General features: G+C 39.4%; 1 long non-coding RNA gene across 1 annotated transcript in view; it reads left to right on the top strand.

The window, feature by feature from the left end:
* Window positions 1-3,004: 3,004 nt before the first annotated feature.
* Window positions 3,005-27,358, top strand: part of LOC308062995 — a 31,507-nt gene continuing 7,153 nt past the window's right edge. The window contains exon 1 of the long non-coding RNA XR_013927790.1: window positions 3,005-26,790. This is a non-coding gene — a long non-coding RNA (uncharacterized lncRNA). The remainder of the gene's footprint in view (window positions 26,791-27,358) is intronic.

Here is a 27,358-nt window from a genome sequence, read left to right as displayed (position 1 = left end):
GTTACAAATTGCATTGGAACACAGGAACAGATACAGAGTCCTTGATGGAAAGTGGCTTTAGAACAACTTGCTCAGCAAACAGAGAATTAAGAAATAATGCATTGTCGTACAGTTCAATCTTTGCTTCACTATGGTGGCTGCTGAGCGATGCCTTCAATGCTCCAACAATATTTTCCCACAAGGAAAAAGTGTCAAACACAAAAAGCTCACTAAGATTAGAAGTTAATATATGAGGAGGCGAGCGCAAAACTCAAGCTGATCACTGAGCTGCACGGAGCGTAGATGAATGTACCAGTGTAAGTCTGGCCTGTTTTCCAGTGTGCAAAACCACCTACCCCAGCCGCCACCACCCAGCCCCTAGGGAGCCCATCGTCCCCGGCACAAAACAGACGGGCTGGCAGCTCAACGTGCCATGTGCCGCAGGGCCTGGCTGCCCCATGGTGCCCCAGCTGTCCAGGGGCTGCAGGGGCCCACTGCCGGGCCACGGGGAACCTGCAGGCGGCCTGTCCGACGCTCGGCCCTGGTAAAGTCACCTCACAGCCCGGTTCCATAGCTGCCATGCCCCCATGGCCTCTGCCGCTGCAGCCCTGAGCACCTGCCTGCGGCCTGGCGACAGCTGGACTCCCTCAGAACCGCACCAGACAAGTCAACGGAGACATAAGCAACTTCTAAGCAGAATATGAAGGGCGGTTGCTCTTTCTCATAAGGTGTGTCAGAGGGAAAAGACTTTCAAAGTGGAAAATATATCACTTTAGCTCATCCTTCCCCTGGCAGTTTCTGGAGGATATCTTCATTTGGGAAGACAGGCTTCCTCACCACACCCCCCTCACCTTGAACAAGTACAGGGGAATCACGTTCCTGGTCTTTCCATAACTTTCAGAGCTCTTTGTCAGTGATCTCCTGCCTCTTCTCAAAAGCAGTTAGAGGCAGATACACATTTGAATCTCCCTCCTGGAGGAAGAAACTAGACTCAGGCTGGGTGCTTTACAGGTGCTTCTATCACCCAAGCTACACAAAAGATAGGCAACAGTAATTCAATCCACTTTGGAAGGGGCAGGCAGATCCTCACTGCAAACGGGGGCTAAAGGGAACTGCGGCCAGGTCAGGCTGCATGAGAGAGCAGATGAGCAGTAGCAGGTATGGGCAGGGGTGAACACCAACCCCAGGACTTCTGCACAGCTGTGAAGCCTCTGCTTAGCTCCCTGTATCTGGCACTTCTCGTTTGGAGGAGGGAGAAGCTTCAGTTCTGTGCTGAGAACATCTGGGGAGCCCGTGGGAGGCAGGGCTGAGGGAGGTGGTGACTAAAACCCCTGGTAAATCTGTGCCTTGTTACAAAGAGAAAAGAAAATAAGAAAGAAAGAGAGGAAAAGCAGGAAGGAAGGAAGGAAGGAAGGAAGGAAGGAAGGAAAGGAAAGGAAAGGAAAGGAAAGGAAAGGAAAGGAAAGGAAAGGAAAGGAAAGGAGAGGAGAGGAGAGGAGAGGAGAGGAGAGGAGAGGAGAGGAGAGGAGAGGAGAGGAGAGGAGAGGAGAGGAGAGGAGAGGAGAGGAGAGGAGAGGAGAGGAGAGGAGAGGAGAGGAGAGGAGAGGAGAGGAGAGGAGAGGAGAGGAGAGGAGAGGAGAGGAGAGGAGAGGAGAGGAGAGGAGAGGAGAGGAGAGGAGAAAGGAAGAAAGAAAAATAAAAGAAAAAGAAAAAAAAGAAAGGAAGGAAAGTTTGCCACTTTAGGTGCTCACAGAGTGTAGCTGTAGGTTCTCTTGTGGGCTTTGAAATCAAAGATCGATAGGTTCATTGATTTCAGAATGGATTTATGTCAAGCATTTCTTGCAGGTAGCTCCTGTGTGCAGGTTTTTGGTGTTCTTTGAGGCACGTATTTCCCACATAGACTTAATAGTGGCTTGTGTACGCCCCTTAAAGAAGAGGGGTAGACAGATGTCTAAATTATGATTTTGTTTTTCAGTTCTGTATAGGTCTCTTAAATCTCAGCAGTTCATGTCCTACTTTCAAATTAAGGAACAAGCCGTGGCATCTCTCTGCATCAGTTTGTAAATTAGCCGTAAGTAAAATTTCTTCTAAAAATTATTATAAATTTCAAATTTTGCTATGGTACTTGTATATGAGAAAGAATTATATGAACCATTATATTCTGTAATATAAAGTTACTAAAACACGTTACTGATCATCTGAGTTTAATCTCTGTGTACTGTTTACTTTATTATCATTTTAATTTTACCACTTTCAAGATCATTAAGTAATAACAATTATAAATTAGATAAGGTAAGGAAGTTACGACTCATTGACTCAGCTTGCAGAGAAGCATATAGCTGGCTCTAAATTTCAAGAAATGTGAAGAATGAGTTCTGAAACATAAACATCAGGAGAGAGATCTTGAGAGGTTCTTGCAAAACATCTTGGAAATGTAAATATAAAAGTTAAGCAAATATTCTTGAGATCCGTAGACAGCATGAGCTCAGATGTCCTCATAACAGTCACTCTCCTCACCAGACAGAGGTCTTTTGACATTCCACATTCAACATCATGGAGGCACATGTGACGTGACCATAATGGACCCTCCTGAACAACGCAGTGAGGGGAAAAGTAAAAAAATTGTGATGCAAAATTTACTTCTGGCTTCACCTTGCAGTTCTGCATTGTAGTCAAGCTGTAAAAGGGTGGGACAAAAAAAGATCTTTGATGGCAGCACAGAAGAGGGGTAAATATCCTCAGGTTTCCAAGGCTACTGCTGACACTACTACCCTAGACAAGAAGCCATAGATCCCAAATGGCAGCTGGAAGTCAGTTAAAATGAGTGGAGATGTGACTGTGAGAGAGCAAAGGTATTGCTTCAGGTGCCGAAAAATCATCAGTAGAGACAAATATTCTCCTTGCAGTTACTGATGCAGAAACTTGATGTGACTATATGTATGGGGTAGGAAATATCTTCAGAAGTGTTTTCAGAACATCGTCCCCTGTGCATGCACATATCCACACACACACACACACACACACACACACCCCATGTAAAACGTTGCCCTTACATTTTGGGTTGACCCCTCAAGTTCCCCTTCCCATGCAGTTACACAAGCAGCAACTGGGGGAAGACAAGGAGTACTGTTTGAGTGGAAGAGAAACTCTCAGCCAGCTGCAGCCCAAAAGTTCATTGAACGGTTCTCTCTTGCAATTGTTCCCATTAGACCGTTTTATTCATTTTACCCCCATAGAACTACAAAAAGGAACATTATTATCATTTCTCCCAAACATAATCCCATTGCAAATACTGCTGGAAACTGATACAGTAGAAAGACTATTCCCTTGACAATAATAACATAAATATTACCAGAAAATATTGACTCCTCATTTTGCAATGATGCTAAATAACAATGCCTTTCCTGAGGAGACTATGAAGACAAAGGAGGAGTACAATAACTAACTTTAGATATCTAAAGGACAACTGAAAGGAAAAAGAGAGTAATTAATCTATTCTCTATCTCTGTGGAGGGTAGGAGAAGAAATAATGGGTTTAAACTGTGGCAAGGGACACTCAGATTAGGCATTTAGGAAAAACTCCAAAGGCAAATGTAGAATAACATGAGAACAGAGTGCCTGGGGATGTTGTAGAGTCGCTGTCACTTAGGGTTTTAAAAATAAGAGACAAACATCTGTCAGGAATGACACATGGGATAGCTGCTTCTGCTTTGGGGCATAGGGGACGGACCAGAGGGCTTCCTGGAAGTCCAGTCAAGATGCAGTATTCAGCAAAGCCTAAATGGAGGGAAAAGACATGATAGGTTTAAAATCTATTTCAAGGGATCGGAACAGAGGTTGGATAAAGTCGGGATTTGTTATTTTAGTTTGGACTGCAAATGACCTCCAAATCATAAACCACAACAAACAGGCAAATATAATGTCTCTTGTCATCTACAAACAGGCTTTATCACATTAAATTCAATACGTCTTTTTCAGGATTGTGATTTTAATACAGGTTTCCTATATCCGAAAGAATGCAATAAAACATTATAATGTTAAATGCATGTGCTATACTAAGTAAATTCCTAACTTTAAAAGCATTTTGCAGTCATAAGGGATGAAATGTGACATTTTCTTTGCTTTATGCTCATAGAAAGCACTAGGGATGGTAGATAGTTCAAAAGCTTTTATAAGTATTTCACCTGTAGACTGCTGACCTGGTAGTTAATGTAGGTGGTTCACTGACTCATTCGAAATTACTTGACCATCTTATTCTTCAGATGTGCAGATGAAAGTGTGTACCATTAACACCTGAATTGTTCCTTAGTGATGCATTAATCCAAGCACTTCCATTTAATGTTTGCAGCTACTCTTTCAGCCAGGTAGATATTTACAGAATTCAGTTGAATAAATGCAAAGTAATTTCTAGATTTTTTTTTTTTTGCATTTTCTGACTGCAATATTTTAAGAAGAAAAATATGGGCTGTTGTTATTGCATTAGATATGGGAAAAAATTAAAGTAATGAATTTAAACCATCCTTAAATTAGTTGGCTAACCATATAGTTGGTCATAGCACAAGATATTTCTAAATGTAATATCTGTGTTACATATATATACATATAGACATATTTATCCTTGGAACTGGCATAATAAGCATTATCTTTGGCTTTGCTGTACTATGGCACAAGGACTGACCTGAAAAACCTACCCAGAGACTGTCTTACACTCTGCTAGCTATGGTTTCACGCTAGTTACATTCTGTCCAGTCACCTTTTAAGCCATTGGGGTCTTTTATCCCCTTGCACAGGGTTAGAGGGTCAGGTTAAGAAGGCAGATGTTGCATGAGCACAATGTATACTACGAATAAAACGGTTCAGAATGTGTTCCCACAGGCACATGACCTGGAGCAGACTCAGGGTGGCTGTAAACTGCAGAGAAGGCTGAACCAACCCCTCACTGGTCTTTGGAAGTTCAAGATCACCTGTTCTCCACAAAAAAAAAGGAGTCTTTTTTTGAATAAGGAGATCTGTATTTGGAATAACAAAATATTTTTAAAGAGGAGCATTCTTTTGCAGAGATATTTTTAGCATTTTTTTTCAGATTATTTTGAAAAGCATGTACATAATATTGGGAAAAGAGCAAGTATACTTCCCTCTATGAAATTTTAATGATTTTGATTTTAAATGTGTTTTTTAACGTGCCTTTTAAGATGATTTTCTGTATTGTATATTTGATGTCAAAACATACTGTCAAAATACTGTCCCTTGGGCTTCTGGGGAGAGCGTGGGAGGCAGCAGTGATACATTTTTCACGTGCATGGGGATGACATGTGGCACCACCTTGGTCAAGAAGAACCCCAGGCCCACTCTGGGGGCCGTGCTGGTGTCTGAGTCTCACGTGTGGACACTAGCTGCTACGTGGCAGGCCAGATTTCTGCTCCTGCTGGTTCCTACAGTTTTTATTAAGGTCTGAATTTGACTCTCTGTGAGTAGACAAGACTTCTACACCTGCCAATAGGCTTTGATTCAAAATCCACAAAATAAATAGTAAATAATTTTATTTGCTATCTCCCTAAGACAATGATATAGGGCAGATTTTCCCTCTTGGGCACCTGGGAATGAACCATAGAGCCTTAACTGAGCAGTGGCTTTTTTTTTTTTTTTTTAAAATGCTCAGTATAGAAAGACTCTTTGACCTCTCTGGTGTTTTATGAAAGTTTCAGAAAAATAAGTATTTGCCTATCTGCATCCTGTGGGAAGTTTCATAAAGCATGACTGAGGCTGTCTTTGTGTTAAAGGAAGGCTGCAAAACTGCTAGAAAAAATACATGAACTGCTACAGATTTAGTCCTCTGCCTCTTGTCTTAGGTAGGGGCATAAAGAAGAAAAGATTTTTCATTTGAATTCAGATCTTCCTTTTGTTTTTCCCTTAACAAATATCTGAGAACTTCATAGGCAATGCCAGACACGATACCTTAATTACAGCAACAGAAAAACAACTCAAGACTATCTCTAACCACAATGATGCAGTCTTTCTTTTGCCAAGAAAATAATGCTGAGACTAATGAAGATTATTCAATTACACTAACTACATGTGAGACTCGGGTTCTATTTTGCTCTATGAAAAGCAGTGAAATTAAAAAAACAACAAAGTAAGGAATAACAAGAAAGAAGCAGGAGGAAAGAGAAAGGAAAGAAGGGCAAAGAAAAAAGGCAAGGAAAGATGAAAGATTAAATAAAAGGAGGCAGAAAGGGAGGGAAGGAGGGGGAGGGGAAGGAATGAGGGGAGGGAGGAATGGAGGGGAGGAGGGCAGGACAGGGCAGCGAAGCAAAGCGAAGGAAAAAGAAGAGAAGCAAAGAGAAGAGAAAAAAGCTTACGGAAGAAAAGAGAAAGACAGGATGAAGATGAATAACAGGGACACTAAGGTGGGAAGGGTTGAAAGAGAAAAAAGAGTGGGAATGGCAGGTCCCTAGAGAAGAGGGAGAAGGAAAGTAGGAAAGGGAAATGGAAGGATCTAATTTCCAGATTTTCCCCTCTGAGAAACAGAAAAGATTTTCTGATGTAAGTCAGGATAGCCTGAAGTAAAACATAAGCTTGTAGTTGTGTGCATTTAGAGTAGCTGTAGATTTTTTTATATGGGAGCAAGGACAAGCATCATAGTGTCTTTGAAAACTACCCCTGACAATAACAAATGTTTGTCTATTTTGCAGCTGGAAGTTGTGCAAACCAAATTCCACCTCTGCTACATGAAAATCTCTAGGCATTCTCTAGAAGGAAGTTACTCAGGTGGTAAATGAGATTATTGGCAAACACTTCAGGACAGTGATAATAGCTGAGTACAAGCTTTTGATATGGAGTAAGCATTACATTTTGGGAAGGCATGTGAAATAAAAATTTTCTGCCATGACAATAGGAAACTTATTTCTGCTCTCTAACCGACATTAGATCACTCTTATACACCCTGGCTCAAGATCATTTACAGTTATCCTGCATCATTAAAGGACAGAATGAGCACAACCAAGAGGCTTCTGCAGAATAAATGAATTCTGAAGATAAAACAATGAAAAAAATATATATTCAGGTTATGTGTATTTGTTTAGGGCTGGGAGTTTATCTGTGCTATTTGACACTTCCCTTCCACCAGCTTTGCCAAAATTATTCCTACCAGTCATCTCCTCTACAAACTTTTGAGTCTCTCCCAAACATGTTACTGCAGGCTGATACACTACAAAGACATCTCAATTTTCCTATTTTGCTAGAAAGCTACCTCAGCAAATATTGCTTTGGCAGGTTCTAGTACTCAGGTCAATTCCAGTATGCTCACAAATCTCAGAAATACTTCAGGATACTGCTAAAACACTCAAACTTTATGAAATCCTATAGCTATTTAGATACAGAAAGCACAGATGCTCATAAAATGACCAAAGAACAGCTTCTGTCCTGAAAATAATGCATAATGGTGAAATCATTATTTTCCCACTTTGTATAAAACAAAATACTATCACTATATGAAATACTATTGCTGCATGCAGAGTTTGTATTGTGATGTGTCTATGTTTCAATGAGGTTATACTTTCAGATAATTAAAAAAAGGAATATTTCTTTGTGCATATTTTTAGATGTTTTACAATTATTTTTATGGCAGATACATAACAGACCTCTTTATGCTTTCACAGTCATTAATTACCTCTACAATGTAGCCTTGGTTTGGAAACCTGAAAAACATTATATTTACTGCTCTTAAGAATTGCCAATACTCCCTGAAGGAATTTTTTTCAAGAGGTTTGGTTCTTTTCAAACTAGCAATTGTACTACCCTGAATATATAATTAATTGTCTTTTCAGAAAAATTAGTCACCCTTTCAGGAACCACAGTGCATAGATTTTGCACACCCATATGTAGATATTGTAATAATTACTATTAATTTGGGAAGTCGTATTTTTTTTTTTAATCTGAAGTTAGTAAATGGTGTGTTGTGATGGCAAAGTGGTCTGTTTAACAGATATAACTCACTTTTTTGCTTTTCATGCTTGTTTGCATACACTTAAAGACTTCTTACTATTGGATAATTATTAATTTTATCTGTTTGTTTTCTGATTTAACACAGAAGAAGGTTAAAAGAAATGTCTGGAAGAAAGAACTGTAGAATATGAAGAAATGTTTTATTTTCTTACTGGGAAGAGTAACATTTATTAAAAGATGCAGATTTTTTTCTCCTATTAGCTGTAAAGGATATCTATTAGTAACATAGCACCACTGTTCAGGTACTTTTTCCCAATTGGAAGGTCTCTTCATTCACTGGGAGCACAGCGCACACAGTGCTTGCTGGGGATTCACAACCACCCTTCCCATTTGCACACCTCCTCTCCAAGCTTTCCTTATCAGTACTTCTTTTGGGGGACGAGTGAACCTGGTGGTGTAACCTTCTGCAATATGGACTTTGATTTGCTTCAAACCTTGATAAATACTGAAATTAGAGGAAAACAGATGCAGCAGATTAGTGGAGCTTTGCTGAGCGAATGCAGGCAAGACCTATAAACAGATATTATATTGAGCTATTGAGTCAACCTAGTCAGAAATGGGGTGAGGAACCTATTAAAATCTCTTCAAACCATAAAACAGAGCCAGCTGAGCATAAGATATGTTGTGAATATGAACTAGGGATCTGTTTGCCTATACAGAGAGACTCTTTGTGATCCACAGCTGTCTGCTGAGCGCAAAGGCTGCTGTTTCCTGGCAGGTGACAGAAGAAAAGCAGGCAGTAGGAGAGACCGTACGCATGCTCTCCATGCACACCTATCTGGGTACCAAGCCAACAGCAGGAGTAATCTCTGGATACAAAGCCCAGAAAAGTTGATGTGCCCTCAGCAGAGCAACCTAAAATAAGAGAAAGCTTATGCTGGTAGCGCCAGTGATTTATTTAGTAACCCTTGCTTCTGTTCTACGAACATTTATCATTCTATTGATTTATATTACAATCAAGCAAGATTCATGGAAAGCAGATACCCGTGATGTTGAGATCACTAGTATTACAAAGATATATACTGTTGCTTGAATTTAAGTTCAGTAGTTCTCAACCTCAATAATGGGAATAAAGGATAATGTCAATGGTAATCTGTGAATGATATTAAATTTTTCATGTATAGCTATAAAAGGTACCTGTTTTCTTAAACAATTGCATGCATATTTTATGAAGCACAACAGGTGTTTGATGAAAAGAAGTATTTGTTACTTAGTGGGAACTCTTTATCCTACATGAATTGCTTCTCCGAGTACAATTCTAATTGTTTTGGTAACATTATTCAGTGAATTAAATATGGCTTTTGAGATATACTGACCCCTAAGCAGTGAAAGAAAATCACTTTCATGCTTGTGAAGCATTGTATCGTACAAGCTTGCCTTTTTTTAATTTGTCCTTAGGCATCACTATGGCTGCTGTTAGACACAAGAAATTGCAGTAGATGTGCATTTGATCTGATTCAGTATTGATGTATGTTCTTATGACATTTTAACATTCCTACCTTTGAACATCTGAAATGTGACACAGCAGAGGAAAATTTTTGAAGGAATGTAAACAATTTTCCTTCGCTTTTCAACCTGCCTTATAAGCATCTTTTTGATTTTCTTTCTAATATGTGAACACTACAGAAGATGATCTATTTTTGTGATTGTCCCTGAACGTTTTATGGCTGCCAACTATAATTCTTACATCCTAATGGTATAAAAAATATTAATTGTATTTACTACTTAATATTATAGTTATTATTCTTGCAAACTGTTTATACATTACTATAGTTCCACAGACTTCATTAGACATGGTGGAAATGGGCAGAGACTAAGGCCCTAAGGTTCAATTTTATTTCCAGCATTAAATGTAGGTTTATATGATTTTATGCAGTATGTGGGTAGTTTTAGTTCTATTTAAAAAATAACCAAATCATAGCCCTGTTCCTTAAAAATAATATTTTGTACATTCTCCCAGCTCTAAGACAGACAATTCTGAATTTCTCCTGAGGTGCTTATATAGGTCCCAGTGCTGAAATCTCAGTTACTGTCAAGTAGCATTAGCATAAAAATGGAACATTTCCAATGCAAACTACTTTTTGGCAGATGATTAGTGGGCAAGGCAAAGGCAATTTTTCCTTTAGCAAGGGATATTGTCATTGAAGATATTTCATCTCCCACACATTTTGGTTGGTAAGTTACAATTACACAGTGACAGTAAACACAACCGATAATTACTTCTTACTAGCCTGGAAATTCTGTTGCAAATACAGAATGTTCACACTTTAAAAAGCAACTCTCCCACCCCAAACTAGGTGATCAACATTCTGTTTAGAATGAAACTCAGTTTTTAAACTGTCACCAAGCAAACTCCTCTGTCTGCTTACTTTTTTTCCTTCCACTTGTGCCTGGTTTTCCTGCCTTGAGTATCTTCGCTGTTGCACAGCTCCATCTATTCTAAGACTCTGCTTGTCTTAGTGTGCTTTCTATAGTGACCACCAGCATTATTTCTCTAAGGGTTTATGTTCTACTTTCTTATTTATCAGACAAGGAAAATTAGAACAGAGAAAGGGTGGAGAGGATGTGAGATATCAGCTTGCTGTGCATGAGGAGTTTGGTTAGGCTTGCACCACATGTTCTGCGTCATCCCCATTGCTGGGGCCTGGCCGACTGTAGGCATTCGTCTGGTGATGTGTTGCTGTATTATTTTTCTTTGCTCTATGTGAATCTTCAGGGTTTTTTCTGGTGCTGTGGGAGTCCTGCTGTCTGTCCCTGAGATTTCCAAACCATCCAGGGACTCTGCCTCAAATATCTCCTTATTATGCTGGGCATGAGACTCTGAAATGATCATACTCTTATGCCAATAACAGACAGTTCTTCAGAAAACTCCAAAACTGATTATAAAATCAGTTGCTGACTCACCCTTCTCTTGCTTTTATAAAACTGTGTTTGCTCAAAAATCACACTGCAGCAAGCATGAAATGCTTATCTAGTTCTTCTTTACTGTGCTTGGTTTCACCTGTGTAGCTGTGAGGCTTCTGGGCTGAATGATTTCCTTTCTGGCAGGGGTCTCATAGATGGGTGATGTCAACCATGAGCTTGACAGCACGAGGGAAATCAGCATCAGAAGGAGATGGAGGCAAGCCTGGCTGCACACAGGGCTGGTGTGGTTGATATAACTGCTTTCAGCAGGCATGCAAGCCAGGGAACACCTACCATAGTGCCAGGCCCCTCGATCCTTCTGGACACAAGCCAAAAGGAGCACAAAGACAGATCTGACTACTTAGGTGGTGCCCTCATCCTGAATCCATATTCCCTATGCAGTCAGCAGGTGCTGGACCCACATTGGGGCTCTTTTGGGAAGGGCTAAACCCGATACACCTGTCCTGACTGTCTCCTGGTCACCTGCAGAGGCAGTGCCAGGGCATAAGGAAACCTGTCCTTCATGGGTAGCATGATGAGACACAAGGTGAAGCTGCCTGAGGATGCCCCTGAGGACACTATCTTCTCACTGAGACCAATAGCACCAGGGTAAGGCTGAATGTGAAAGTGAAGCCCCTGTTCTTCAGCAAACTGGTGAGGGATCACAAATATATAGATTTTAGTCTGAGGTATTAAATAAAGCCTCCCTAAAAGCAATGAAATAAGAAGTTGTAGTACTGAAAAGGAATTATTAGCTTAGATCTTCCTGGTCTCAAGCAAAGGGAGGCTATTTACCTTAGCACTTACTTGTTTTACCTTAGTACCAAAATAATAATAAAAAAAAAAACAAAACCAAAAACAAGTGACAGTGTAAAGAGATTAATGAAAGTAACAATTTAAGACTCTGTTCACCTTTTCTTGTTGATAAAGTCTAAAAGACTGAAATCTTATTTATTTCACATACATATTTTTGGAGGCTCTTTTTTGAGTGCTGCCAAAATTTTCACTGCAACTTGGCTTGGAAAATGGAGTAACTGCTTTGCCAGCAACCAGTCATAAATAATGCTCATACAGTGGTGTTAGAGCCCAGTAGATGTTATTATCTGTAACAGGATTGCCTTGTAAGAATTCCAAATGCAGACAATCACAATTCCTTCATTAAGCTGAGGTTACTCAAAGTCATCATTGCAATTACTTTCTGTTTAAGATTCAATATGAAAGGATAGCTAAAAACTTCTCTGGTACAGTTAAGTCATCATTTAACTTTCTATTGCAGTGTACCAATATTTTAAGAATAATCAAATGAATAGTTGTTCCTTTAACAGAAACAATATTTAACAGTATCAAATGATTCAAAAAAATGTATATAGTAATTAATCTATATTTTCTTTCCTAAAGCAAAGTAAACATAGGCAAGACATCACTTGCAACAGTGGCTGTCTCCTCTTTAGTTAATGTTGCCGAAGATTGTCCAAGATTAAAATCCCTTTTTAAAGCATGTGTAGGTGTGCTTTGGCTCTTCAGGTGTGATTGGGGCATTCATGTTCATTTCCCATGTAGGCTTTAACTTATTTTACCTATCATTAATATAATTTCCATGTTGGAGTTTGTAAATTTGATTCTAAAGGCTGAAAAGATACTGCAAAAAGTGGCAAAGGGTGGTAGAGAGGTGAGACAAAGAAATACTGCAACGGGAAAGCACACACTATGGCTAATTGGTGTCATGTGTGAACTCCCTAAGGAGTCCCTGTAATTACACTAAAGATGAACCTTTATATCTCCCTAAAGGGCTTCTCAGGTGTCCCGTGGGGGAATCAGCAGTCCACTGGCTTTTTGTCATGTGTTCTGTCTCTGCAAAAAGTAATTTTGCATTACTATCCAGATAAGCATTTATTATTCAGTGAATCCCAAGTATTCAGAAATCATGAGAAGCTCAGCGTCAATTTAGTAGTGCTGGTATCTGCAAAGTTAGTTTAAGTGTACTGATCCAACTGGTAGCCATTTCTCAATAACTAGGTATTGTATATCAGATTATATGCAACATATATAGTTATGTAACTTTAGAGATAAAATGGATCTAAATCTGAAAAAGGAGGTGTTTCTGGAAAAGCTTATTTGGCTTTTCTTGGAAGCCTGTATGAAATGGCAGCACAACTATTTTGCATCAAGAGAGAACTAGATGTAATTTAAAAAGTAAAAGGAACAAATATGTCAGTTTGATTTTTCTCTCAGCTCCGTATTGCTCTCTTGGGCACTGCATTTCACTTTTGCTGTTCCACAAGGAATTGCAGACAGCAAAGATCAGGGTTTAAATTTACCTAAATACTTGCAGAATGCTTTTCTATTTTAGAAAGGGTAAGTGTAGCAGGATACACTTACTTATACAGGAATGTATGTTAGTCAGGTATTCTGTTTCTTCTCTCTTGTTCCTTACACAGACAATCTGCAATTCTAATAAAAAAAGAAAATGATGTTTTGCTCTTTAAATAGATTTTGTTACTGTTAATGAAAAAAGAAAGGTAGTGAGAGGTAATCACATATACAAAACCACAGTAGCAGCATATTTGAAAAGCATGCCAAAATTTATTAATGCAGTCTTTCCAACTTGTAAATATGCATGGAATAGATACTGATTTATAAATGAAACTATCAAAAATATGGCATAGGGCTCACTGGCAATAGTTCCATCTCATCTGGCAAGGGGATGAATATGGTCATTAGCAATTAAATACAAGTCCCTCAACATAATGATGGAAACCTGTTTGAAGATATTGGCCAAGTGAAATGAATGACAAAATCCAAAGTGTTCTCTGTTATCACTCAATATGCTTCAGAATGGATATATTTCTGAAAAACTATTTCCTTTCACTCCCCGCCCCCCAGCTGCTTAAGGAAACATATCACCTGAGCAGCACATCAGCAGCATTATTACAACACAGCACTTCAGAGAGGATGACAAAGAAATACCCCCCAAGAGCTGCAAGAAAATATGGAAATATACAGAAAGAGTGTAATTGTGTATATTTTTCTATCACACCAAAAAGGAGGTAAAATAAGAATATCATGCAAGTTCTAGCATGTGCATGCTGGCTATAGACATGTAACATCTATCAATTACCTCTGTGTCATGAAAGGGAATTTTCACCATTGTCAAAAAACAATCGTGTTCTTCCCATCATCTTTGAAACATCCTATTTTCATTCTTTTCCTTTCTGCACTCCTCCTTTGCCTTTCATTTCTCTGCAGTGGAAGAAAGACCTAGGAAATAAATAATGTATGAGAAGAAAAAAAAAATAGAGTTTATTTATAAGGAACAATAGTTTAATTCATGAAGCAGTCTTTAAAATGCCTGAGTCTTGCAGCTAGTGAGGGTAAAATCTTACCAGGCTTAGGCATAGAGCCAATATAATAAAGACTCCAGAAGTGAGCCATCAATAAAAGAGAATTTTGACACTCAGACACTTGCTGGGCTTGCTCTTCTTCAGGCACGCTTCCCCTTTCTTTCCATTAGCTTGACTGTCCCAGTGTCTCCAGCCCCTATAAGCCCCTGCTCCAGCTCTCCCCCCGTGTGCTTTTAGCACATGGAGGATACCCTGGTGATGCTACACTCACTACGCAGCCTGCCAAATACTAGCCACGTAAGGGCAGGCTGGTTCCTGTTCCTTTGTGGGTCACTTACATATAAGCAAGGACAAGTGGATGCCAAAGACATGCTCGGCAGGCACGCGTTAACAGGCCGCTGTACTGCAATATTTCACATGGCTCCCATAGATTTCTTTGCTCCTTAACATTGCTACTGCTTCAAATTGAATCTTAAGTGATTGCCATCCCCTATAGCAACTAAACCCCTTCCTGGGTGGGAAGGGATCCTCTGCACATCTGACCCACCTGGTGAGCTGTGCCAGGTGCTCCCCCACACCCCAGCTTTCCTCTCCTCCCTGCAGCAACAGCTCTCTATTTATACAAACCATCTGGGGAATGGTGTCAAGAATCAATTAGTGGGGAACCTCTGAATGCAGAAAGTTACTTGTTGCCTAGCAGCAGCCCAGCAAACCAGGCTTGACTTTGATTCATTTAACCCCAAACTAACCAGGACTGCTAGATTATTTTTCCTCATCACCTTCCAGTGCTGTCTCAGTCAGTCCAGAGGGATGAAATTCCTGAAGTCTTCCCTGCTGCTTTTGGGCAGGTCATCACCTCCATTCGGTTGACCAGAATGTGCAGTGGATAGAATTTGTGCTGCCTGGTTTCAAAGAAACCCTGCAGGAGGCTTTGCAGGACACCATGCCTCCGTCTTCGAAATAAGGAGCCGGAGCTGAAACTCCCCTGACTTCCAGAGCCAGGCACTGGCCAGCCTGAGCAGCTCATGTGGAGGTGGCCAGGGTGGGCATGGCTGCAGGACAGGCAAAGTCCCACTGAGGATCAGGAAACACTGAGTTATACCTCTGCTGAAAATTCATGTCTCAGTCTCTGTTCTTCTTCCTTAATAATTAATTCAGCAGAGAGGAAAAGACTTCATTTACATAACTAAATTTTTCAGTCACAGCAATCAGTCTATTAATAGAAACCCATCTATTTGTCTATCAACTTACATAAACCACTATGTTGTCTTATAAGACATGATATTTTGAAGGTCAGTAGCCCATAAACAACAAATATAGAGGCAGAAAAATAGCTTGATCCTTTAGTTCAGAAACACTAAACCAGACTTTATAAATAATATATATCAGTCACGGAGATTAAGTCTGTGCTTTACTTTTCAGCACTACATGAGTTTCCAGGAAGACATAGTTTATGTTGACAATAACATCAATATCAAATGGTAAAAAAAATGGCAAGGAAATTTTTACAAGCCACTATATTATGGTAGTATATTGGAATCAGTGCTGTTTAATCAAATTACTAGGCTGCCACACTAAAATGTTTTACTAACTAATGTGATGGATTCGTGCCAAAAAGAACAGGTATACCATTTTTGTTCACAAGCTGTCTGAAAATGAACAACATATATTTAATGCCCTGTCATCTTCACCCATATTAGGACTTCAAACAGTAAAGTTTCCATTATGGCTTCATTTTCAAATAGTGTTTTTAATAGTCAGCTAGTCTACCAGAACATCCATGGTTATTATTTGCCTAAAGATGATTTGTGACAGGGAAAAAAGTCTAAACACCGCCTGTTCAGATGTTTAAAGCCATTTCAATACTGTACAAGTTACATTTTTTCTCGTTGTAAGGTTGATTACTACCTTTCACTAGATGACACCAGGGTCTCTTGCTTCACTTTCACCTCTAACACCACCATTTAGATGCAGCTCTGTGTATAAGAAATCTGGTCCTAACTAAATGAATATTTGGTTCGAATAATTTGCAGGTTAAACTGCAGAGGTGCCACTCCACATAGGAAAACACTTCCAAAAGCTACCCTGCCCCCCCTGCAGACAAGCCAGACAGATAAAACCAGCTCTTTCCTCATTCCTACACATCAAACTCTGTTTCCTCCTCCCCCAAAAGCCCAGAGCCGAGGATTTCCTTGGGGCTTTGCTATGTTCAGCCTGGCTTACGCACAAGGTGACAGGCAGCAGTGACACTAACAGGACATATACAGGAAGACAGGCCAAAGCCCAGGAGTTGGTCTGAAATGTGTCAGGAACAGAGCCCTGCCTGGGGGGATATTTTAGGGGAAATAAACATAATGCAAAAGCAATTGGAAAAAAAAAAATGACTACTGCACATGCCCTGAAGGCCTCTTGATGTGAATTTAAATTAATAAAGTCTGAAAAGCCTTGATGAAAAAAAAGCTTGGTGACTGCCACTATTTAAGACTATTTCTGTCGAAGACAAAAATCAATGCGCTGTTCCATGACAGCAGGCTGAAGTCACATGGAAGTAACAGAATGTAAGAAATTCAGAGGAAGCAGGTACAGCCTATTGGGTTCAGGCATCACAAGACTTACGTAAATGTTTGGGCACGGAAGCTTCAAAGGGCATTTTAGAATCTGTATCATCACATTGAGCAGTCAAATTTTCCACCAATGTATGTAACTTCCAGCAGTAAGACAGAGACCGTTGATGCTGTAGTCTTTTGGTTTTAGCAATGAGGGATGAAATTCTGCAGCCAGAAAACATTTTCTTGAGCAAACCCGACACAATGCAGGTACAGCACAGTCTGGTGGTTAGTGAAAAGCAGATTAAGAAGTCAAGACTCTTCAAGTGATCTAACTTGCCGTATGCATAATTCATACCTATACCAATCAGAATGACAAAACAAAATGGTTTAACAATCCAGGAATATATTGATTATACAGAGCTCTGCCTGCACTTGACACTTTCAGAGGACAACCATCTTGATGAATCATGATAGCACATTGCTCAGGCAGAGACTAAGCAGCCGAGTACTGCTGCAACTCGAGCAGCGCTGTGTGCTGAGCCAGCAGCACACCGCGGGACCAGCAGGAACCTCTGCACCTTCACCGGGGACTTTCTGAAAACCAGTGGTGATTAGATAAGAACATAACCCTCCCCGGTTTACTCACCCAGGTACAGCATGGGAACAGTAACTAACACCAGCTTCACAGGGCTCTGATTTGCATTAGCAGTGGAGTTTTCAGGCATTAAAGCAGTGAAACCATGGCAATAGCTAGAAGAAATCTATTTCTGTTCGGCTTTTTTAAACAACAACTTTTGAGAGATGCATTTAAATAGTGACATTAACTTCACTTCTAGCTGTTAACCCATGGAAACACATCACTTCTGTTATTTGCCCATGTAACAGTGAGGTAAGGGAGCTACATTGTTTCTGAATTTGCCATAGACTCGGTGACTCAAGGTGTTTCCTTTTTCACATTTTTTGTCTCCTCCATAAAACTAGGATAACAGTACTTACAAGAATGTGGTTGTGAGGCTCTATTAATCAGTATCTCCGTGTAGTTTAACAACCTGTAAGTGTTACATAAAATGCAAAGCACTGCTTAATCCCTCTTCAATCTGCTGCCACAATGTCCACCAGCAGTACTGAAAAAAATTTTCCGTGCCTCAGTGCACCCCCATGCTTATTGAAGCCACCCAGAAATTTTCCCCACCCCAGCAGGGACTGTTTTATGCTCCATCCATATATTTCACTAGATTTGTTTTGCATAATTTTCCTCACAGATGCATTTTCTGCTTTTGAGGCAATCTCTTTATTTCAGAGATGATTTGAAATCACAACCTCAAAGAGGCATTTTTGATAAGAAATTCCTATTTATTAACTTTAAAAAAAGAAAATCTGTTCCATATCTCGCTAGGCTCCTGACTAGGTTTTGTATTTGGCTTTAAAACATATTGTCTGATGAGTTTATTCTTGGTGACAGTGTGGTTTTAGTCTAATATGAGAATGAATTAATTTGGTTTTAGGAGTTATTGGTTTGAGTAGTAGCTATAAAAACAAATCTGTACTGCCAATCTACAAACATTGCATAAGTTAGATACTTTATTTCACTCCTTCCTAGTGTGACGACAATGTTACTCAACTACTATAGGTGATTTCATTAGATGTAATTTTTAAAAAAAACAGACATAATAAGCCAATTTTGTAAATTAGATTGCCAGAAAAGATAAGAGCAACAAGCCAGCAAAAAGTTAGGTGTTGATATTCATTTTCATGTCTTTGCAAAATCTTTCCTACAGATTTATATCTACAGCACACAATTTTGCTTCATCAATACGATTCTAATCTGAAGGTGTGGAATTGCACCCACTCTTTCTGAGTCATCTTTAAATCTAAGCAGTATTAATTTCAGCTAACTTGAGGAGGACATATGCTTACTAATTAACCGAAAATGCTGGCACTAAGTAACAAGTTAGCAAGAAACTTCATTCATTTCAAAAGCTCTGGGTTCCTGGTAGGCATTTCCTGCATATTCAGTTAGTAACAAAATCTTCAATTAGCACTAGAGGGCATTGGAAAAGAAAATAGAAAGTTAGTGTGCACTGAGATGCAAATGCTTTTAGCAGTGAAAAGGAACAATTTCATGCCAGCCTGCACCAACAACAAGCTTTTTTTTTTGTTTGTTTGTTTGTTTTCTTTTTCACTGTTAGAGATTTACATTTTTGGTGAAGGTCTGAAATATTTGCAACAGGGTTACAGGACTAGCTCTGATCATCTCCCTAGCAAATAGAACAGTCATATTTTACATTTACATGTCATTTTTCTTCCCCAGAATACTTCTCAGCCTTATGCATTTTAGATCTGGAGTAAAACATCAAGGACCATTTTTAAATTTTTTTTTTTTTAAATGAAGCTTCTGATTAAATCAATGATCAGTATATTAGCTTTCCCTTTAGTAAAAAATGTGCTAACTTCTCAAGAGAACTTGCAAAAGGTACATATTCTGGCTATTATGCATAACTTAGCCCATGTAGGAAGAACAGAAGTCAACAGAATAAAGTTTACAGGAGCAAGATCAGCTGGGTATGCTTGGTAAAGCAGCTCCCATAATACATTAACTTAGATGTATATTTATCCTAATTCTCTTGCTGAGGTTAGGATGGCCACTGTGAGATTTCTGGTCAACAGGTTCAAGTTTGGAGGAGGTGCCTGAACTTTCGTAACTAACTTTTGTAACTTGAATATAGTGCATGGCAACCACATAGGATCGTGACCTGAGGGTATGCAGGGGCTAAAGGCAAGTGTTTTGAAGGGCTGAGCTGTAGGAGTGTTTGTCCATTTTGTAATCAGAAAGTGGAGGCGTTGACACTGGAAGCCTTGGCCCCACAGGACAAATACTGGCCCTGCTCCTACTGACTTTAATGGCCATTGAGTCTTCAGCACTTTACAGAAGTGACCTATGAACTGGACGGACAGCAGAAAAATGTAACAAATGCATCAATATAGAAAAAACAAATGGGAAAATAGCTTGAAACAGATTATGACCAATTTAGGTTTTGATACATATGTAATGTTGACAGACTCAGCTCAGTGGCTTTTTTCATAGTTGTACTATTCTTACTACAGTTTCACACTACTGCATCCCTCGTAACGTGTACAGCACGAAACCATAGTAAAAACTGTGGTAAAAAAAGTCAATGTTCAAGCTAAGTTCTTAGTTCTTACAATTTATCTTCATATATCCCCCAGTGGCAGTGTCTACAGCCATCTCTTCACATTTTTAAACCATGATTCAGAGCTTGCTATGGGTGTTCTGGAAACCAAAATTATAATCATAAGTGATGTTTCTCTTTATGTACTGTGTAGTTGAAATGTTTTTAAAGTAAAGTTATAGCTGTTTAAAGTCAGATGAGAATTTTTTTGAGAATTTTGAGTTAATTTCTTTAGTTTGGAATTGGAGACTTCCGCCTGATTCAGTGACATGAATGAAATTTTATTTCAGAGCTACAGCCAAACTAAAAAGATTTCCTGGAGAGTTAGTGACTCACAGGATGTATCTACAATAAATTATTTGGTTTAATACCCAAGATAAAGATTTAAAAAAATTAATTTCCATTTGGTCATGATATATCCTGGTAGTAGGTTACAGAGTGTGCAAGTGGGAAGCAAGTTATCCATTAGAGGATTAATGAATCATATGGTAATATTGCATAACAGTACTTAAGCAGTAATAACATTTGAAAACCACTCACATATTTTTACTTTCCATCATAACACTTACATAGAGTAAATGTGGTCAAATACCACTTCTACCTTACAGGATGGAAGAGGAAGAGAGAGAGACTCCTGTGGTTTGTCAGGCAGTAAAGCTGCAGTTAAAACTCAGCGTTCTCAAACATTCTAGCCATATCTGCTTGCAGCGTGACGTGAAAAGCTACATTCCTTTTAGGAACTAGTCCATTTCTGGGTTTCTTTATAGAAAGTAAGACAGCAGTTTTGATTCAGTATATACCTATGTATTTGTCACTACCTAGCCAGCTCGATCTACACAAGGTGCAGCAAGCTTTTAACAATATACAACCTTGGACATTAAGAACATCTGCGAGTTCTCTTCCTATTTGTGTTCTTAAATGGTAACCTCATCAGATACAGTCATTTGTATTTGGATATGTATTGGTATTTGGACATTAATTATTTCATTGTGGCACCCCTAGGAACAGATAGGGGGTGTGTTCTAACCATTCCCATTCAGGCAAAACTTTCACAATGTGTAGTGTATTTTCAGAAAGCATGTGGGATCAGGAAATTTGAAGTTGACGTTTGTTAAACTTTGAACTGTTCAATACTATTTAATGGAAGCAGTCAGCACGCTTTGACAGGTTTAAGTGAGTTCCATGTCCAAGTTAAGAAAAAAAAGTACTTTTATTTCATAGTTTGATGCAAATAACTGATTTTCAAGAAACCATGAAGTTACACTGAAATTCAAAATAAATGTTACACTTGCATCAGAAATAGCATAGCTGGGCTAACCAATTATTCTTCTAATGAATAGTGAAACGATTCAGACCTCAAGATAAAGTTAAATCAACCTGATAAAGAAAACACAGAATTTATTTCTCCTGCCCAGTCAATCCATTTCAAGAATGAATACGGAAGGAATGGATTGGAAAGTTGTTGTAGTGATGTTTCAGATTTATGTTTGCAGATTCAGGTCACTCACTTCACACTGGTATGCCTTTGTCATAAGCTGACCGGCTTCATGATTTAAACAAATTACCTGCAAGATACAGAGATTGGTTGAAAAATAGAAATAGCCAGGCTGCATATAGAGCCAGGCTGAAATAACTACTGGTCATTAGTGAAAAAGTTTGTTTGCATGGTTAAAAAACTCCAAATATTTGGTAAAGAAATTAGCCTGAGCAATGCTCCTTCAGGCCTATGCATTGTCATGGCTGACCTTGGATTTTGTTCTCGCTTAAGAGCTCCAGAAAGCTCCTGTATGTATCACTTGTGCCCTAACATATCGATTGTATGGAATGCCGCAGGACCACACTGTTGGAGCTGCAGAAGGGACTGCATTTTCTACTGTGGCTCAGCTTTTTGGGGCAGATTGTTTCCTGTGCAAATAGAACTGGTACAGGGGAGAAGTAAATTCCCTGAGGTTTCTCTTACATACACAAAGTTGGTTCTTAAGTGATCCCTTAGAAGGTATTTTGCCTGGCACATGGAAAGTGACCCCTGAGATAGACACAACCCAGATCTCTCTCCTGAGTCCAGTTATGGAGCACAGGAACTTTGAAGGAATAGGTTTACTACATGTACGGGAAAATATTTACACAGATATCACAACCATACATATAAATAATAATAATATTGCTAATACGCATCATGATCTTGAAAGAGGTTATTAACCTCCGAGGTCTGAACTGGGCAGAAGTCCTCCTTCTCTGTGCAGCCTTCTGTGTATTTTGAATCCTGATCCCACCTGTCAGCTTTAAAAAGTGCCAGAAGGCAAAGACACCTTCCCCTTCTTACAGTAACTCATTAGTTACACTTTTTTCCTCCAAAGCCCGTGTTCTACCCTTTCCTTTTTCTGAGAAGATCATACATCTACACTACATCGCTGGAGTGACAGTGTCTGCATGTCCAAAGTGCCTTGGTCTTGGAGGGCACTCAGGAGGCTGGGGAAGAAGAGCAGTAAGATGGTTTATCCTGTTTGAACTTTCTTAGCGGGGTGAGACATCCACACAGAAGGTTTCACATCTGGACACAGCAACAGGAGAAAACATCCCACAGATGATGGCCTTCTGCCTTGAGTTGATCAGTATGTGTATCACTGTAGATAGTGTACTCTACTACCTGGACCTGTGATTCAGCATTTCCAGGAAAATACTGTTTCTGGGGTTTCCACATCACTAAAACCTGCTTAGCAGATTAGCATTAAAACTTGAGCTCTTACCATTCGGTTATAATGTGCTTGGGTGACCAGCAATTGCATTCAGGAGAAGCTATACTTTCCCCCCAGCAGCTGCTGCAGGCAGATGTAACCTGTGACAGCTCAGGCACATCCTGGAGCTGCTCTTGCTCAGCATGTTACCTCTTATGGACGTGAGTATTGCTCAGAACCAGGTGGATGGCCAAGAAAAATGGGGCAAAATAGACTTCCACTACAAATAGGCACCCATCCTTCTGGCTCACCCTTCTTCCTCATGCTCTGACACATACTGGTGTGCCCAGTTCCAGTCTCACATGAAGCCCTCAGTTGTCATGCCTGCAGGACATCCCTGTGCGGGTGGTTTATGGGTGATCCAATATGCCTGGAAGGAAGAGTCTGGAGAGCTCCGAGGCCACCAGAGATCCGGTCAGTGGTTCACCCTTCACCACCCCCGACCCCATCCTTGTGCTAGCAGGTCCTGAGGAGCAATGGTGCGGGGCAGGCGGGTCCCTAAGCCCCAGGCCATGCGGCGTGGCTGCAGGCTGTGTGCGGTACACCACCCCCCCCCCCTCGGTTACTGCCTGGGAGGGAACGCTGGAAGGGCCTTGCTGGGATAGCCCTAAAGTCATGGTGGCCCACAGGAATCCAGGGAAGGGATCAAGCTGTGCCATCTGTGGGACGAGGAGTATGGGGATAAATTGAACCTGATTACACAGCTGCTTGGAGGGCAGGTGCCAAAGGACCCTTGAAGGGCCTGTCCCCCAGTAAGGGCCACTTCGTCTCCACTAAATCACCCTTGCAGACCAAACTGAGTGGGAAGGATTTCCACTAACAGAGCAGCTTCCAAAAACCCCCAGCCAAACAGACAAGGTACAAAAAACTCCCTGAACAGTTTTGTTTGCTGATCTTCTGAGAATACCTTTGTTCATTTTTACCACCACGGGGAAAATATCTTTGTATATTAGACAAGTCAGGTATAAAAACACGTGTATGATTTACACATAAACCTTCTTCACTGAAATTTTGGTTTATGCAGATATTTTGTTTTCCTGACTTTTTCCTTAACTTGATTTTTAAATATTGTCTTTAGAAGGAAAACAATTACTACGTTTACTGAATTTGAAGTTGTATCGGATTTGCACATCACATTTTGCTATGTTAGAGAAAGCAGGTAATTGGGTTACTTAGTAATTTAGAATTTAAATAAGCAAACAAACAAACAAATAAATAAAAGCATGATGCCTCTACTAAAATGTAAGTACAGGTTGTCAGCAGATCCAAATATCTGGTGTTAGCCTGTCTTTGAGGGAAATGTATGCAATAGGTTTTAATATTCAACGAATTAATTCACCTGTGAGAAGGATCAAATGTAGTATTTATGCTTTTGACCTCAATGGATATTTTTTCTTGTATAAATTTAAATTGCCTCATTATATAAATTCTAAATGTATTGTCTCCTCTTTGCACATCAGTTTTTTGGTTGGGGGTTTTTTGGTTGTGTTTTGGTTTTTTTTTTATTTTATTTTCATGTAGAAAAGCTGACTGGTTATAATTTCTAAAGGATGGAAGATTGCTGGTATTTTTCAGGTCTGGAAAACTTTTACAGCTTATTACTTTCCCATTATTTAAACTTTTCCTACATTCATAATTTAATTTATTTTTCCTCCCTTCAAATGTGTTTTGCCCCTGTATTCTTTCACATGCATCTCCTTCTTTAAGATGTTTTAAACAACCATTTCAATAAAACTTTTTGCAAAGTCATATAGTTTTGAGACCATATTTTCACAAAAATGCTTTAGGTTATGGTGTTCATCACCTCTCTTCCAGGTCAATAATACTATAAATAAAGCTATTTTAAAGAGTTTAGTTTAGATCACAGCCATCTTCCAGACTCAACACGTGAATACCTAGGATAAGGACGTATGAAATCCTTTTTGTCCTATAACATTCACCTGCCACATAAAGCAGAAAAAAACAATATTTTCGTGATATTGGATCAAGCTTCCTCACTGGCTTCACACTCAGCTTTCACATCTTTCTGATAGAAAGGTGCCACTGAAATATAAATTATTAACATACCTGAAGACTTGGTGTAGGAGACCTGAACAACGTGCAGATTTGCTGGTCACACCTTTGTTTTCGTCTGGCTCTCCCCGCAACATACTCCCAGCACACCTAAACATACATATTGCAAGCAGCCTGGCCTCCATTTTTTGAATGCAGACTGTCAGCAAGTCTTTGCTTCCCAGTCCTCTGGAAACCTGGCCTAAGGCACCAAATATCAAGGTCTGCGTTTTTCACATTGCCAAAACACATCCAGTTGAGCTGGGGTGAGAAATTACAATAGATTAAGTCTATGTGTTCAATACCATGTGTTCTGTGAGATGAGGATCATGGGTTTTGGTTACCATACCCATAACTTAGATGTAAAATGAACTAAACCCTGATTAATTTTCTTACTAAGACTAAATTTGAATTTAATCAAAACAGCCTTTGACATCAATAAACATTTATGTCTATTGTGCATGTGAAATGAGTGTGGTAAATTAAAAGGGAATTTAATAAATTCATGAGGTATTAATTTAATTGGCTGATAAGATTTTACACAAAGAAGGTAAAAGTCAATCCCTTTAATTTCTCATATTTAAGCAAAAGCCCCCGCAGAGAGCCTTGAAGCATGCCCTAAAGTTCAAAATCAGACTCTCAGACAGGTTTTGGAATAAATTCTCAATTTATGGATTTTAGTAAGCTCTGCATTAAGTTGAAGTTTGGAGCTTTTTAATTCATATCAAAACTGGCTCTCACAAGCCAAAGCATAAGGAAATAGCTAAAACCAAAGCAATGTGGCTTTCATTAAAAACAACACTTTAGGAATGATTTTCCTACACTATTGAGAATCAGGAGGAATTCTGGAGATTCTGGTTTTCCTGAATTGAGAAGTAAGTTAGAGGCTAGAACGAATGACAAATTACTGTCATAAGCCACTGGAAAGGAATATTGCTGTGCATTCAGCTTCATACCACGATGATTGGTTTACCTTGGTGCTTTCATATTCAAACCCCAGAAGAGTACTTTGCAACAGTACTTGTACCTTCAGACAGTGTGAAAGGTTGCAGAAACCTCAAGCTGAATGAAAAGTGGCTGAAGAAATATGCTTGAATGTAGTCTTTTTTTGTTGTTTTTCTTTTCCATGGGCTAATAGAATCTGCAAATTAGGGGAACACAGAAATATCTTACGCAACTGCATGTTCATTTGTATATATCGGCTTCTAGTGAAAGGATCTTCAAAAAGAACGTTAGAGAGCAAGTGCTGTTGATGAGAAAGAAAATTAGATAACCAAGCTTGTGCATCACCATAAACAATGGGGTTTTTTAAGCTTCTTGATTGTAAATAAATGGACATAATCTTACAACCTCTGTCATCTTCATCACAGTACTATAAAAAACTGCTAGATCAAAACATCCCAGAACAGAAGATCTTTTGTTTAGAATTTGCAAGCTGTCAGACTTATTAACAATCATGCCTGTGCATGTGGTTTTTATTTCAGGCCCATCAACATATGATTGTCTTAATAAAAACACAGCCACATTCAGTTTAAAAGTGGCTATTTAAAAGGTAAACACTTCATTAAACGCCAAAGTATGAGACATCCTTCCAAGAGAGGCAAAAAGCTTAAATTCTTTTAATCCGATGAGAGTTGACACTGCAATGGTTTGAGCAGGCAGGGTGGAGCGTGGGCTTGGTATCAAAGAACAGGTTAAATGCCACGTCCTGGACCTTTATCTTCAATGTCTGAGAGAAAGAGAGATGTTTTAAATCATGTTTCGTCCTGGTTTTTAACTCCAACAACCTTCCTAGGGGTAACAATCAGGACGAGATCAATCTCAGCATGTTGTGACTGGCTCCAGTCGACTAGAGGAAAAAAAAGCAGTATTTTTAGGATGCCTCAGTCATACAGTAACTGAAAGCTTTGCTTCCTGATAAAACATGAACAGCTATTCCTAGGTCTCTAATTCCATCTCTTTAAAATGTTAATTTACTGTAATTTTTCTTAATATAGGGCTATAATGGTGGCTGTAACGATGGCTTCATGTTTCAGTGAGTACCAGCATTGTCTTGTTCCATATTCAGTCTCTCTGGATGATAAGTTTTATTATGCACATTGACAGAAGTCAATGTCTGTTTGTTATTTCAGTTTTATATGTTACCAAGCCTGAACACAGAGAAATTAAGTTGTTAGTTCTATTATGCTGCAGTTTGGATTTGAAAAAGAAAAGAGAGGAAAGTAAAATAGGCCAAAAAACCACAACAAAATTACATAGCAACAAGCCTTAGGAGACTGACTGTAGCTCAAAGAATGAACAAAATTTGCAACACAATAGATATGGGAGGAAGCTTTATAGGGGCATTGAATTTAGAAGAAAACATTTCCAGAAGAAATTAAATGTTCTGAAGAACTTCTGGGACCAAATAAAGAGGAACACTGAGTGCAAAGCCTTGTCAGATTCACAGACATATTCCTAGGAGTATTCCTATTGAATGGTCGGGGAAAGAGTTTACAGAGAATTTCGGGCAGAACAGTCAGGGTGAGCCAGGACGAGTAGCCTGTGGAAGGATGGCACCTGTAAATGTGATAGAAGAAGAAAATGAACCACAGACTTGACAT

The sequence above is a fragment of the Falco punctatus genome, assembly GCF_963210335.1.
Source record: "Falco punctatus genome assembly, chromosome: 1".
In the NCBI taxonomy this organism is placed as follows: Eukaryota; Metazoa; Chordata; class Aves; order Falconiformes; family Falconidae; genus Falco; species Falco punctatus.
This window is presented reverse-complemented; position numbering and strand designations above follow the sequence as displayed.